Raw genomic sequence first — 15500 nt, 5'->3', positions numbered from 1 at the left:
TTGTTCATTCTCAAATTCCTTCAATAGTTTAATTTTCTTTGCACAATAATCCCCATCTAAAATATTGACAAACAAAACATTTGAATCTTTATATTTTTTAAGATACCCCTTTTGTGCCATTACGAAATGATAAACTTCTCTTAATGCTCTCATCTGACCACCTCCTGAGCCACATATCATTTTGAGATTATAGTAAATTGTTTTTTCATTGTTCAATTGATAACCATCAAAGTTTTCAGTCCATTCAAGGATATTCATTTTTTTCTTTACATCCTCTAACTTACTAGTTTTTAAATTAATTCGCTTATTTGTTTTATTTACCTTTGTTTTAGTTATTTTTTCAATAAGACTTATTTGATATTTTTCACATTCATTATGTTTTCCATTTATATACCAAGACTGAGATTTTCTCCACTCTTTAGTTTGATTAATACTTGGTTTAACCATTTATATATTGTGAAAAAACCCGGCGGTAGCCCTTAAAAAACCCTAACCCATCTTCCCATCGTTAAAACATAATCTATTTTATACACTCTATCATACAATATCCATATGGAACACAATCTATTCCATTATCTAAAATAAATCTCTTATCATCAAAGGCTCCTAATGCCTTTTTATTTACTTCTTCACTATATATGTTATGTTTATAACTTCTTATTGTATTCATTTTCCTATATTCTTCTTTCTTATTCATCAAACAATTATAATAATTTCTAAAAGTTATTGATTTCTTTATTACATATTTCTTTATTCCCTTTAACCTCTTATCAATCTGTTCACCATACTTATAAGCATATGCCTTTGCTCTCAATCCAATAAACTCACTCATTACTTTTCCACCCAACTCATCCTTAAACTTACCAATAACCTTTTCATTCTTTTTGGAAAATAACTCACTCTTCTTGCTGAAATTACTTGTATCATATACTCCAATATTTTTCTTCATATCTTCATAAACATCATCAGTTTTTATATCTAGGATAAAACTATCAGTATCCATATACAACAATGAAACATTTTCACCATACTCTTTCTTTAAGTCATTATACAAATAATCATACATCAATATCTTTGATAAATCAAGAACTGCTGTTCCAATATAAATTGGTTTATCCATTACAATACTTTCCTTTTTCATATGAATTGCAGAAAAGTTCTCTGAAAAAACCTCTTCTCTCTCAAAACTTGGTTTATTTATCAATCTCGAAGCTTCCTTCCAAGATGTTGCGAATCTAATGTTTTGTCTGTTTCTAACATTTTCCATAGTCTTTCCAAATACAGCATTATTCATTAATTTATAAAAGTCCCCTTCAAATTTTACTTTTGTATTTGCTCTCATATCTGTATTGAATTGAATATACTTTTTCACCCAAGGACTTTGTTTAAATTTTAAAACTCTATGAATTTTAGCTACTCTCAATCCTTCTCTCAAAAACTGTTTTAAGCTTCTCTGATGCAAAACATATCCCTCTTTATCATAGAATGTTGTTAATAACTTTTCTGTTGATTTACCTTTAATATTAAAACTTTTATGATAATCACTTAACCATTCTTTCTTTGGAGTTTCTTTCTCACATGCAAAAGGAAGATCTTTATGCTTATTATGAAGATCACCCGGGTACCTCAAATCAACTTCAAAATAATAACCTTCTTCTTCGTCATTCAATTCCTCTTGAGAAGAAATAACAATATTCATCAAAGCCTTTTCATAATCCTTTTCTTCCACCCACTCTAATTTACCATAAGGCAGAGATTGAGACATTGCCCATCCATACAAATTATTAGCATCAAAATACATCAAATAATTACTATCTTTTTCACTATTATAATTTGGAAGATATTTATTATTTGCTTTAGCATATCTTTTTGAACATACTTGTGATATTCCACCTCTCTTGGACTTCTCAATCATCAAAAGCATATCAACATCACTGATTAAATCTATATCTTGTTTTGTCATTTTCAACATTGCACTCCAAGCTAAACCAGGAGCTGTGAAATAGTGGGCAGGGTCTAATCCATAACAATTTTTATTATGACAGAGTGTTCTAAAAGCCTCAAACACATCAGCTAACAATAAAACATCTGTTTTTAGATATAAATCATGATATTCTCCAAGGTTCTTTATCTTAAATATTTTCCATATTTCTTGTGCGTGTTTATATTCCTTATCACTTATCTCTTCTTCATAAAGGTTATTATAGAAACTTTCTTTTGAAGGAAGTTGTGTTTCTTTAAATCTCATAAATGAATCCATATAATCATAAGGATAAATTCCCTTACTTGTAAGAATTTTCTCTTTACTTTGAATTTCATTCCTTGTTTGAATTTCCTCTCTCGTAAGAATTCCTTCTTTAATCAGAATTTCATCTTTAATCTGAATTTCCTCTTTAGTTCGAATTTTCTTTATAATTAGAATTTCATCTTCAGTTAGAATTTCCTCTTTACTTTGAATTCTCTCTTTAATCTGAATTTCCTCTTGAGTGAGAATTTCCTCTTTTGGAAAGAATGAATTAAGATTTGGAAAAGAGTCCGTGGAGCTTAGATTTGATGCGAGGTAGGCTAGTGGTGTTCCCATAAACTTGTAAGAATCTAAAAACCTAATACGAGTTATAGGTTTTGTGAATATCATTTTTGAAAATGAAATATACTTTTGACTTGTGTTTGTTATAGCAGAAATATTCCCTGGTGTTTTTGAAAGTTCATTTATAAATAGATGTGTATCATAGTTGGCGCTGTTGTGAAGAAAGACTGGAATAAAAGAAGGTAATTTATAATTAAGATTACAACAGGAATGAGCGGGACCTCTATATTTACCAGTAAGATGACAATGGTCTCTAACTTTAAACTCCTTAATTTCCCCCTCACAAATATGACAGATATTGTTCATTCTAAATTCTAATTTTTCTTCTTTGGTTAATTTCATCGGTTCATTTGTTTCTTTCATTAATTTAGTGAGTCTTATACAATCCTTTTCTAATCGTTTTACAAACTCTTGTGAAGCATTTTTTCCACGATAATGTTCAAGTTTGTTATACTTTTCTCCAACAGATGATTTGATATAATAACAAAAACCACAAGGAATATGTTTTTGATATTTATTTGTATATGGTTCTTTTGGATTAGGAGAAGCAGTATTTATCTTTTTAAGGATACATTCAAAATCAGCGTATATCACAAATGGGTGCATGATAGATTTATTATAATCTTCAAAATAAATCTTTTCACCAGGTTTAGGCATTGTAATTACAGCTGATTTATGATTACTACAATATTTTGAATGTTGTTCTAATCGTTCTTTTGTATGAAATGAATTAAGACATCGCTTACAAGGATATATTTTGTTTGCTGTTCTGAATACCTGAGAAGAGATTAATCTTGATAAATTATTGATGTATGTGTAATGTGAATTCTTTCCAACACTAAAATATAAAAGGTCAATGTGTGTTTCTTCATTTTTATAGTTGTTTGAAATTTTTAATATTTGAACTTTGTTTGTATCCGTTAATCCATATACATTAATAGAAAGATTATTCTTTTTCTCAAATTTAGGAATATCTGTTAATGGCATTGGGAATTTAAAATCTTTAATGTTCAAGGTATTCTCATATTTCATATATTGTTTTACTCTTTCTGAATTACATTTTGGTGGATGTAAGTGAGCAAGAACAGACCAGAGAAAACATTTATTATCATTGTTCTTAATATTAACAACTGCCTTCTTTAGTTTTATTTCTTTTGGTAATTCAATATAAGAAGAAGCTTTAAGAGGGTTTGATTTTAGAATGTGTATATCTAAAAAGATGATTTTTTAATATTGAATCCACTTCCTACCACTGTATTATCAACATCCTCCTCTTGTCTTGATAGTTCTTCATAAACCCCACTATTCAAAAAATCTTGAAATGATGTTATAAAATGAAGATCTGTTCTCATATAAGGAGTTTGTTCTTCATCTTGTCTTTTCATATTCATTTTCACTCCCATATAAAACTTTAAAGTTTTTATTTCTTTTAATGTCTTTTTAATAAATTTTTCAACATCGGGTTTCACTATTTCAATTGATTCAGCTATTGATGATGGACTGGGTTCTCCAAATTGAAAAATCCTTATTTTTATATGCCCTTTAAATGCCTCATCAGTGTTTTTAATATAATAGTCTCCCTTTACTTTAAACTCATTTTTCTTGTGTTTTTGTGATTGAAGATGTTGATTATAACTACTCTTCAAAACATCCTTTGAACAGATATCACAATGTTTTCTTTCCAACTCAAGAGGAGATATTTGATGAAATAGATTAAATGTGTGTTTGTTGGTTCGGAGGTGTTTTCTATAATGTTTATATTCGTGATTACAAACATCGCAGTACGTTGTATTCACCATATTTATAGAATAAAACTTTGCTTAAACTAAAATTTTCTTGATGAAAATTTCGTTTAATTTATAGGTGAATCTGTGCTTAAAAACATTTTATCCTCCAACTTTTTCACTTAATAAATACAATGTTTCAAGACACAAAAGACAAGTTTCAATCAATCTCTTCATCTGTTAAAGATACTGAGAAATATGTCAAGGATGTAAAATTGAACAAAGATAAATATAACAACTATTGGATAAAAACTATTATGGTAAATAATATGAGTTCTTCAATTTCCTTCAGTGGAAGGGCTTTTAGTATACCTGGTAGAACATCAATTAAAGTATCTCTAACAAAAGTTTCTCCTCTCCTTCTAGTAATATATTCAAAACTAGAAAAAGCAATGAAACAAGAAAAAGTATCAAAGAACAAAAACCTTATGGATGAAGCTTTAGAAAGAAAAGATAAGACCATCTGTAATATGCAAGGAGAAATTTGTATTTTTTTCAACAACCCTAAAGATGTAAATCTTGATGAAATAAAGGATGTTAATATATCAGGTGAAATGACATTTCGTTCAATAGTAGTTAACGATAATTTTAAAATTACCTTTAATATAAAAAATGTTGTCGTTGAATCTGATAATGAAAAAAGTATATCGATATCGATGGTAATATACAACTGAAAGTATAGATGAATTTCAGTTTAAGTAAAGTTTTACTTTATAAATATGCTAGACTTTCCTGATTCTCCATATGACAAATTTGAGAATTGTCCTGCGTGTGAAAGACAGGGATTAAACACAGAGTCAAAAGCCTATAAACAATGTATATTCTGTGATTATCTTCTAATTAATGATAATAAAAAATATAAAAAGGAAAATAATTCTTTTAGATTTACACCAAAAATGAATTACTTTACAAGATTGATTAGAGAAATGAATGTAAAGTATGAGGATGATAACACACCTTTCCTTACAAGGGAAGAAACTGAACGTATAAGAGAAATGTTCAAAGGATTGTTGTTGTATATTATTCATGGATGTAATTTTCAGGGAAATATCAACACAAGATATTGTATAAATAAAATAATGGATTATCTTGAAATTAAACCTGAACTTAGGATAAAATATAGAGTTTCTAAAAAAGCCAATAATAAATTAAATAACCTGTTTTTCAAATATATAAATGAATGATTTTTTACCTATTTGGGAAAATAAGATAAAATTTAACAACCATAAAAATCTCCCAAATTCATTAAGATGTCTCATAGTTGGTTCAAGTGGATGTGGAAAAACCTGCTTACTTTTAAAAATGCTCCTCACTCCCAACTTTTTAGATTATGATAATTTAATAATTTTCACAAAGTCGAGTTTTCAACCAGAGTATCAACTACTCTCACAAGGTTTTAATGCTGGTCTTCAAAAAGAAGATATAATAGGTTTATTTAAACGTCAAAAAAACCTAAATGATTATAACATTGAAGATATAATTCAACTATTTTGTGATACACAGAGATGTAAAAAGAAATCAAATCTTATAACTTGTATTCTTAGTGATAATACGGATGATATACCGTCTCCCCAAGATTTGGATAAATCAAAAAAGAACCTCGTTATCTTTGATGATTGTGTTAATGAGAGAAACCAAACGGTAATGGACAGCTACTACACAAGAGGGAGACATTCTTCTTGTAATTGTATTTATCTTAGTCAATCGTACTTTCAACTTCCTCGTCGTTCCATCAGAAACAATGCTAATACTTTTATTTTATTCAAGTTAAATTCAATAGATATCAATAATTTTTGGAGAGATAATTGTTCTACATTATGTAGTAAAAAGAAATTTGAGGATTATATGAAGCACACGACTGAAAAATATAAATATATTGTTGTGAAACAAGATGAGATATTAAGGGATATATTTTTTGTTTTATAAACAATTACATATATAAATGACAACTATTATTATAAATCTTGTGGGTAAATCTGCTTCTGGAAAAAACTTTCATAAATCAAGGTTCTTGTGTAGTACAAATGAGAATATTGTAAATTTACTTAAAAAACACCCCGTGATACGCATTGTATCAACAACAACTAGAGCAATAAGACCTGGAGAAGTAAAAGGTGAAGATTATCACTATATTTCAGTGGAGGAACATATGCGATTGAGGAATGAAGGACAAATATTTGAGGAGGTTTCTCTTGGTACAACAAAATATTCACATTGTAAGAGTGAGTTAAAGAAACTAAAATCTGGTGGTGTTGGGATATTAGAAACTAATCCAGAAGGAACAGAGACAAATTATTAAATATCTGAGCGGAGTGAAGATTTTATCATTCGGTTTTGATGTTGATGAAGAAACTCAACACAAACGTATGAAAAGCAGAGATGCAAGGATTAGTGAAGAAGAAATTACAACTCGCATTAATGTTAATAAAGAATTTGATGAAATATTTAAAGAAAAGGATTTATTTGAACACATCTACTTGAATGATGAAGAAAAGGAAAATTTCCCTGTTGATCTTTACAATTCATTAAATGATATTTTACAATAAATAAATGGATACAAAAGAAAGAGCAAGAAGATTTAAGGAACATCAAGAGTTGGTTTCAAAAGTTGTAAAACAACAGGAAGACATAAAGAAGAAACGCAGACAGAAACTAACGGGCGAAGAAGCATTTGAAAAAAACAAGAGAAATTTTTTAAACCACTTTTAAAAACTTCCCAAGAAAAAATGAAAGATGTTTCCACAGTTCCCACAGTAGAATATACTCCTAGAAAGCTTCAAATGTTAAAAGATTTCAGTCAAATGACGGAGGAAGAATTAGAGCATTTAGGAGAATTAGAATATGATGATGAAGGTTTATTTCAACAACTGGAAGAGATTAATCAACCCCCTGATTATATTGTGAATGCTGTTCAAAACAATGAATATTCAGCGGATTCAAAAACCAAAGCAGGACTCATTCCAACAGAACAACCAGCAATATTTCATCTTGTTCAAGAAAAGGTATTGATATTTAATGATGAATTAAGGTTCTTAAGTTCTGCTCAACCCCCTGTTAAACTAACTCCGAGATTAATGTTTCTTCTCACAAAAGATGGAAGACAAGGTTCAACTGTGAGGGATGAATCAAAGTATATTGATAAACCATTAGATATGGAAAATAATGATGATAGAGTATATATTGATTTGCTGAACACTCTAAATTATAAGGTTATTCTTTCTGGTAAAAGTAGGAAGAATGAGAAGGAGAAACACATTATTCAGGCTTTAAGTATCCTTGGTTCAGGTATTAGTTTTCTTCCAAATGACCCATCGCAATTAGTTAATAGACTGTTATTGTTGTTCGGCAGTAAGAAGGCTGGAAATAACAATTGTTTTAATGAAGCATCAGCCATTTTAGACCAGTTGATGAACATGAAAATAATTAATAAATCTCAATATAAAGACATTTTAACTCATATTAAATAAGATGAGAAGCACAATCCTGAGTTTTAATTTCACAACAAGCGACCACACATCTTCATTCCCATACCCACTACAACTTGACACAACAAAAGAATATGAGGCATCTTTATTGTCCATGGAGACTTATAATACCTTATTTAATATAACCGAGAAAAATGACAAGTTTAGTTATAATCCGGGAAGTGGATACAAAACGATAACAGTCTCACCCGGAGCATACGAGATTTCTCAAATATCTTCCGAAATTGCTCGTCTTATGAAAGAACAGGGTGATGAACCAAAAAATATTGTTATAAACATTCAAAAACATACTTCAAAATCAACGATTAAAGTTAAAAATAACTACAAGGTTGATTTCACAATTGATAATTCATTTAGAGAGTTATTAGGTTTCTCCTCAAAAAGATTGAAACTAATGGGACGTTTTACAGTGATAATGTCATTCAAATATCCTCAGGAATAAATTCGGTGTTAATTCACTGTGATTTGATTGATGGTGCTTATAATGATGGATTAAAAACAAATACAATATTTTCATTCAGCGCATACTCAACCCCAATTGGTTATAAATTCAATATGGAGCCTAAAAATTTGGTTTATCTACCTGTGTCAGGAAAAACCATACACAGAGTAAATTTTAGGATAACCGACCAAGATAATCGTGTGATTTCTTTTAATGGAGAAGTTATATCCATCAGAATTCACCTACGTGAAGTTTTTCAATAAATAAATACGATGGTTATTGTGAGGAAGCACGAGTTGGGAAAATATAAAATAATTACAGGGGATGGGATGTTCCTTTCCCCGTACTACAAGGGTGAAGGTATGTATCTTGGTAGAGGATACTATAAACCTAAGAGACAAAGGGGTGTTGGACATCAATTTAGAGGAGATGGGATAATTGATACTCTCATGGGTATTGGTTCAACTATTCTTAAACATAAAGACCTAATTGGTTCAACTGCTTCTGCTGTGGGAAATGTAGCAGGTGCCGTAAAGAGTATAAAAGATGCTCAGAAAGAATCTCATAAATTACAAGCAATAAAAGAAATTAAGAAAGGTAAAACTCAGTTGTCCCCCCAAGAACGACAGAAAATAATTCAAATACTTGGATCAGGGTTTCAAAAGTTTTAACATCTTTTTTCCTAAATAAATACAAGTATGGAAGCAATTGATAGTATCTATGATTTGGATGATACTATTATTATCTCAAACTCCACTAAAAAGAAGATTACTTCAAGGTAAATGCAATAACTGGAACAGACTGGAATACAAATGGTACAAAAAGTTTTGAAATAAATAATCAACAAACCTATTTGAATCTCTCCGAAAGTTTCTTGTTGTGTAAATTTAAATTCACTAAGGCTGGGAATAACACAAACGCTACACTTGTAAATGATTTCTTCTGGAAAATGTTTGATAGTGTGCGATTGTATATTGGAACACAAGAAGTTGAAGCGGTTGATTATGTCTCTGCTGTATCTGAAATGATGAAATTTACACTCTATACATTCAGTGATAGAATGGGAAAGGGGTCTGTCGAAGGTTTTATTCCTGATATGTCAACGGGAACAAACACAGACCCTGGGTATACTCAAAGGAAAGGAATGTATAATGATGATACAAAAGCAGAAAATAGTTTTACTGTGGCAGTTCCTCTTAAAGGTATATTTGGATTTTGTGATTATGATAAAGTTCTGTATGGTCTTAAAATTAGATTTCAACTACAAAGGAATGATAATGAAAATAGATTGCTTTTTGGTGTTGGTAATGCTTTTGGTGATCAGAATAAATTTGTAATTGAGGAGATGAGTTGGTATATCAGTGAATATACTCCTAATCTTAAAACAGAAGAGATGTTGAATCGAAGACTTAACTCAAAAAAACCACTCAGTGTATCATACCTCAAAAGAAGATGTCAACACGTTAAACTCAATCAAACTACTTACACGTGGAATTTGGGTGTTCTGGAAGGAAAGCCACGATATCTGTGGATGATTTTTAAAAAGCCAGATGGTGATACTGCGACTGATAAGAATAATGCATTGAGTGATAATGCTAAGGTGAAACAACTTCGCGTTTCTCTAGATGGAACATTTTATCCACGAGATAGATTGGAAATTAATTGGGAAAAAATGATTTTGCTGAAGCATACAAGTCTTACCAAAAGGTGTGTGAAAGTAATGGAAATAAAGAACCTATTTTGGATATGACAGCATTTAAAAGTTTGTATACAATCTATACGTTTGACCTGAGCGCTCAAAAAGAAACTATAAAGTCTAATCGAGTGGATACTTCCCTATACATTGAAAGAGGAGAGAGTGAAGAAGTTGATACATATTGTTTGCTTTTGGAAGAAACAGAATTGCAGATTAATACAGATAATGGTGTGATGATTAGTCTCACATAATTTTTTTGTTAAATAAATGAGTGGCAAAGTACCAACTGGGGTATATGTTAATCAAATCAATCTTCATAAACTATCATCTTGTGTTCAAAATCAAAAGCCTTGTACGATTAACGTTAATACAATTCAGAGAAAAGGAGCAGTAAGAATTGATGTTTTGCTCACAAGAGAACAGGTTAAAATCTTGAATGACACTGGCTCACTTAAAATTAAAATGACAAAACCAATGTTAAAAAAATATTCAATAAGAGAGACGAGTGGAGGATTTCTCCCATTTCTAATTCCTTTATTTGCTGGTTTAAGTGCGGTTGGAGCATTGACGGGTGGTATTTCAACAGCGGTCAAAACTGCCAACGAAAGGAAGGCTCAACTCCAGGCTCAAAAAGAATTGGAAAGACATAACAAAGAGTTGGAGAAACAAATTAGTGGAAGTGGTGTAATTGTAGATTTTGCTGAAAAACTTGAAGGTCTGCCTGATAAAGCGAGATTGTTAGTTGGAGATATGCTTTCTTCTATAGCACAAGCAGGTGTAAAATTAACGAAAAGAGGTAATGGATTATATCTTTCTAATAAATAAATGAGCATTGATGAGTGGTTGAAAGAATTTGGAAAGAATACAACATCAAATTTACAACTTGTCAAATATTGTAAGAAATTAAAAATTCATAATGTGGTTATTTGTATGAGAGATGAATTAACAAATGTGTCGAAACATACAAAGAATATTATTATGAACTTAGAAGATAATGATGGGAACGGTTCTCATTGGGTTTGTATTTTTAATAGTCAAGACAAATATTATTTTGATAGTTTTGGTCTTCCACCACCTGTTGAAGTCATAAAATTCTTACAGAATGGTGTTTATCAAACATTTCAAGTCCAAGAATTAAATTCCAAGTGTTGTGGTCAATTATGTCTATATGTGTTATTTCAACTCAACAAAAATAAAAAATTTTATGATATTATTTTTAATCTAATATAAATGACTTATGTTGGTAAAGATGGTTCTATCTTTGGTGTATCTCAAGAACTGGATATTGATTTATCAAATTATTATACAAAGGCACAGGCTGAACGATATAAATATAATATAAACAAAAATATTAACATGAAAAATGCTTATAAATTAAAAAATTATCCAAGCCCGACTGACGCGAATGACTTGGTGAGATTAAGCGATTTATCACAATATATATACTTAAATAAAACGGCTGTGTATTCTAAAGATACAGAAGTGTTGATATTATCTCCAGGTCATACAGAATTCACAGTTCGAATTAAAATAAATTTTTATAAAGAAGGGCGTATCGTTTGTATGAGAATAGAACAATGGGGGTATGATATGAATGATTTAGGGTATAATTGGTCATTTAAAATTAACCTCGAAGACCTGGAACAATTAAATCAGTCTCGTAAGGAAGAATATTATCCACTTGGTATCGAGAATGAGTTTTGTGGAGCCACGATTAGTAAACAACAAATAAAAGAATTTAATAAGGGTAAATATAATAATGGTTTTGCCCTTGTTTATCTCATGAAAACAGAAAAAACAGGATTATATATAATAAGTAAGGAAATACAAAATGATTTAACTATGGGAAGATGGGGAGGTGTTTCGTGCCATAATATTATTCTAACATATATTTCTAATACATAAATGACAGCAAGAAGGCTTCAAGAAAATTATCATTTCTGTGTTCAAGCATACCTTCAAGAAAAGGGTATTCGGTATTTTAATAAATATGTTCTACAACATAAGAATGAGGTATTTTCAATAAAAGATTGGCATTATGCTGATGTTGATAAACCAACAACTTTAGATTTAATTAGAATGTTAAATAATGAAAAAATTATAAGGTTAAGAAAAGGTAAGGCTCTTTTAGAAATTCAAAAGAAATTTTATTGGTATCCTGTTGTAAAAAAAATTATTTTGGATACAGGAATAACAAGAAATCCTGATGAATATATGTATAATATTCTATGGGGTGTAAACGATTCAAGTATAGTAAGGGATGAGGAAGGAGTTGAAGAAGAGAGGGAAGAGGAGGAAAAGGAGAAGGAGGAGAGAGAGAAGGAGGAAAGAGAGAATAGAGAGAGGGAGGAAAGAGAGAAGAGAGAGAGGGAGGAAAGAGAGAAGAGAGAGAGGGAGAAGAAAGAGAAGGAGGAAAAGGAGAAGAGAGAGAAGGAGGAAAGAGAGAAGAGAGAGAAGGAGGAAAAGGAGAAGAGAGAGAGGGAGGAAAGAGAGAGAATGAATAAATATCAAAATATGGAAACCAGTGAGATTCAAAAAAGAATAGAGGTATTACAGAAAATAACTCAACCCACCGAGGAGGAAAACAAAGAATTGACAAGTCTATTTGCAATACTTTCGACAAGACTATTAGCATCGACAAGATATAGATTTTAATTCAAGTTTTTTCTTAAATAAATGGAGGAGAGAGTGAAGGCATTTCTAAGGATTCTTTATGTTTTAAAAATTAAGATTCAAATGTGCATGTTGGAAACTAAAAAGGTTTTTGCACTCTGCAGAAATTTTTCTCATAAATAAATGAGTTATTGTCTCAAATGTAAAAAGAAAACTAATACTAAAAATATTTCATATATTAAAAGTAAAAATAACAGGGTTATACAAAAAGGTATATGTTTGGTGTGTGGTTCAAAAAAAAAATCAATTTATCTCCAAACACAAACTCGGAGGAGATATACAAAAGTTTTTATCAGGAAGTAAATTTACAACTACTGGAATACCAGGGAATTACATCTTCCAGGTTATTCTTTCTGTGGTCCAGGCACAAACTTAGATAAAAGATTAGATGAGGCAGACAATCCTAAATCCTGGAGTAAACCAATCAATAGAGTTGATGAAGTGTGCATGAGACACGATATTGATTATGGGAATACCACAACGTTGGAAGAAAAGCATGAAGCCGATAGAGAAATGTTATATAATTTGTCTCTGATACAAAATCCAACCTTGAGAGAAAAAGTTGATAGGTTCATCGTGAAGAAGATGATTAGTGCTAAATTGAAACTTGGACTTGGAAATTCAAAAAACTTATAGGCTCTAATGATGCCATTAAGACTGAAGAGCAATTAGCTGATGAATTACATAAACCAATATTCACAAAGTTTCAGAGAAGGAAAGTTTATTCCAAGGAAGTTGATTATATCTGGTCTGCTGATTTGATTGAACTCAATAATGATAAGGGGTACAAGTATGCTTTAACCGTTATTGATTTGAGGAGTAGATATGCGTGGGTTGTCCCTTTAAAAAACAAAACAGGTAATACTCTTATGTTAGCTTTTCAACAGATATTTAATAAAAGTAAGAGAAAACCTAAGAAATTGTGGACTGATGAGGGTAGAGAGTTTTATAACAAGACATTTATGAATTTTTTAAAAAATAACAGTATTACATTATACAGTACCTTTAATGAAGGGAAGGCAGTTGTTGTTGAACGTTTTAATCGTACCTTAAAAGAGAGACTATATAAAAAATTCACACAACTCGGTTCACAACAATGGTTATCTTTTATTCAGGATATTGTGGATAAGTATAATGACACGATTCACACGTCAACGAATATGAAGCCATCAGAAACATTTACAAAATTAAAATATGAAAAAGAGATTAATGTCAGAAAACCTAACTTAAAAGTTGGTGATATCGTAAGAATATATAGGTGGAAATCTCATTTTGAAAAGGGTTTTACTGAACGATGGACGAAAGAACTTTTTAAAATTGTTGATGTAATAGATACAGTTCCTTGGACTTATAAAATATATGATTTGGAAGGGGAAGAGATTTTAGGTTCATTTTATTCACAGGAATTACAAAAGACAAAACTAAGCATATAATACACCTTTGTGGACACTAGAGGGACAAGTCCGAGGTGTATAACAGTATATAATGTGTGTCAAGGGGGACGTTCTTAGATCTGTGAACCCCAAACACAGAATCCTCAACTGAATAGTCAAGGCTTAACTTTTGTTTGTGTGTGTGTGTGCAATGGGAGCAATAGGTTGGCGCTTCACTCCCTCCTACTATACACCGTTGTGGACACTCGAGGGCCAAGTCCGAGGTGTATAACAGTATATAATGTGTGTCAAGGGGGACGTTCTTAGATCTGTGAACCCCAAACACAGAATCCTCAACTGAATAGTCAAGGCTTAACTTTGTTTGTTGGTGTGTATGTGTGTGTGTCCCAACCCTCACATTCAAAATCTCAACCCCAACCCTCACATTCAAAATCTCAACCCCAACTCAATCCTCACCCAACACAGTCTTTTTCAAAATGAGATTTCCACCTATATATATATATTTTACGTTTTTTTTTTTTTTTTTTCTCTTCTTCCAATTCTGTCTTTTAAGGCTTTCAGGTTTGATGACGTAGAAAGGGGGAGTAAGCCTGCACTTTCTTCCCAGAACTTTCTTGATCTTGCTCCCATCAAGCACCATCCGACAAAGAACTACATCGATAGGTTTAGATCCCAAAGAGTGATAGCAACTCCAAAAGTCTCCAAAATATAAATAAATAAAATAATAATAATAATAAATAAATAAATAAATAAATAAAAGCCCCCAAAAAAGTTTCAAGTGTCCAACATAAACCCAACTTTCCAAGTCTTCAAGGTATAACCACATTCCCGTTGAGTTTCCAAGATATGTATCACATTGTGAGTTATCAATCCAGAACCCACATTTCAAGTATTCAAAGTAAAACCAACTTACAAAGTCTCTTAAGGATAACTCATTTACTGATTTTTTCAAAATTTGTGAGTCTCCAAGGTAGGCCCCATATTTAGAACCATCTTGGCAGAACCCTTTTCCTGAGTCTCCAAGGTAGTTATTTAAACCATCAAGGCAGAACTCATTTACTGATTTTTTCAAAATTTGTGAGTCTCCAAGGTAGGCCCCATATTTAGAACCATCATGGCAGAACCCTTTTCCTGAGTCTCCAAGGTAGTTATTTAAACCATCAAGGCAGAACTCATTTACTGATTTTTTCAAAATTTGTGAGTCTCCAAGGTAGGCCCCATATTTAGAACCATCTTGGCAAAACCCTTTTCCTGAGTCTCCAAGGTAGTTATTTAAACCATCAAGGCAGAACTCATTTACTGATTTTTTCAAAATTTGTGAGTCTCCAAGGTAAAACTTGTATTCTGGCTCATCAAGGTATAACTTGTTCAGTGGGTATTGTCTTGATAACTCACAATGAGTACTATTGCTGTAAAACTCTTTTTCAGGATTTTGCTGG

The 15500-nt window shown here is 31.0% G+C and overlaps 1 protein-coding gene and 1 long non-coding RNA gene across 2 annotated transcripts in view; both read right to left on the bottom strand.

Moving 5' to 3' along the window:
• The window catches only part of LOC147032614 (calcium-dependent secretion activator 1-like), a 488157-nt gene that overhangs the window by 207525 nt on the left and 265132 nt on the right, over positions 1-15500 (bottom strand). The gene's annotated exons all lie outside the window — the stretch shown is intronic.
• Positions 13755-15500, bottom strand: part of LOC147032616 (uncharacterized) — a 3245-nt gene continuing 1499 nt past the window's right edge. The window contains exon 2 of the long non-coding RNA XR_015055253.1: positions 13755-15500. This exon is cut by the window's right edge and continues 149 nt beyond it. This is a non-coding gene — a long non-coding RNA (uncharacterized LOC147032616).

The sequence above is a fragment of the Eptatretus burgeri genome, chromosome 2 (genome assembly GCF_056783735.1).
Source record: "Eptatretus burgeri isolate ZD-2024b chromosome 2, Ebu_testis_v1, whole genome shotgun sequence".
In the NCBI taxonomy this organism is placed as follows: domain Eukaryota; kingdom Metazoa; phylum Chordata; class Myxini; order Myxiniformes; family Myxinidae; genus Eptatretus; species Eptatretus burgeri.
The sequence above is the reverse complement of the archived record's forward strand: the minus strand, read 5'-3'. Positions and strand labels throughout refer to the sequence as shown.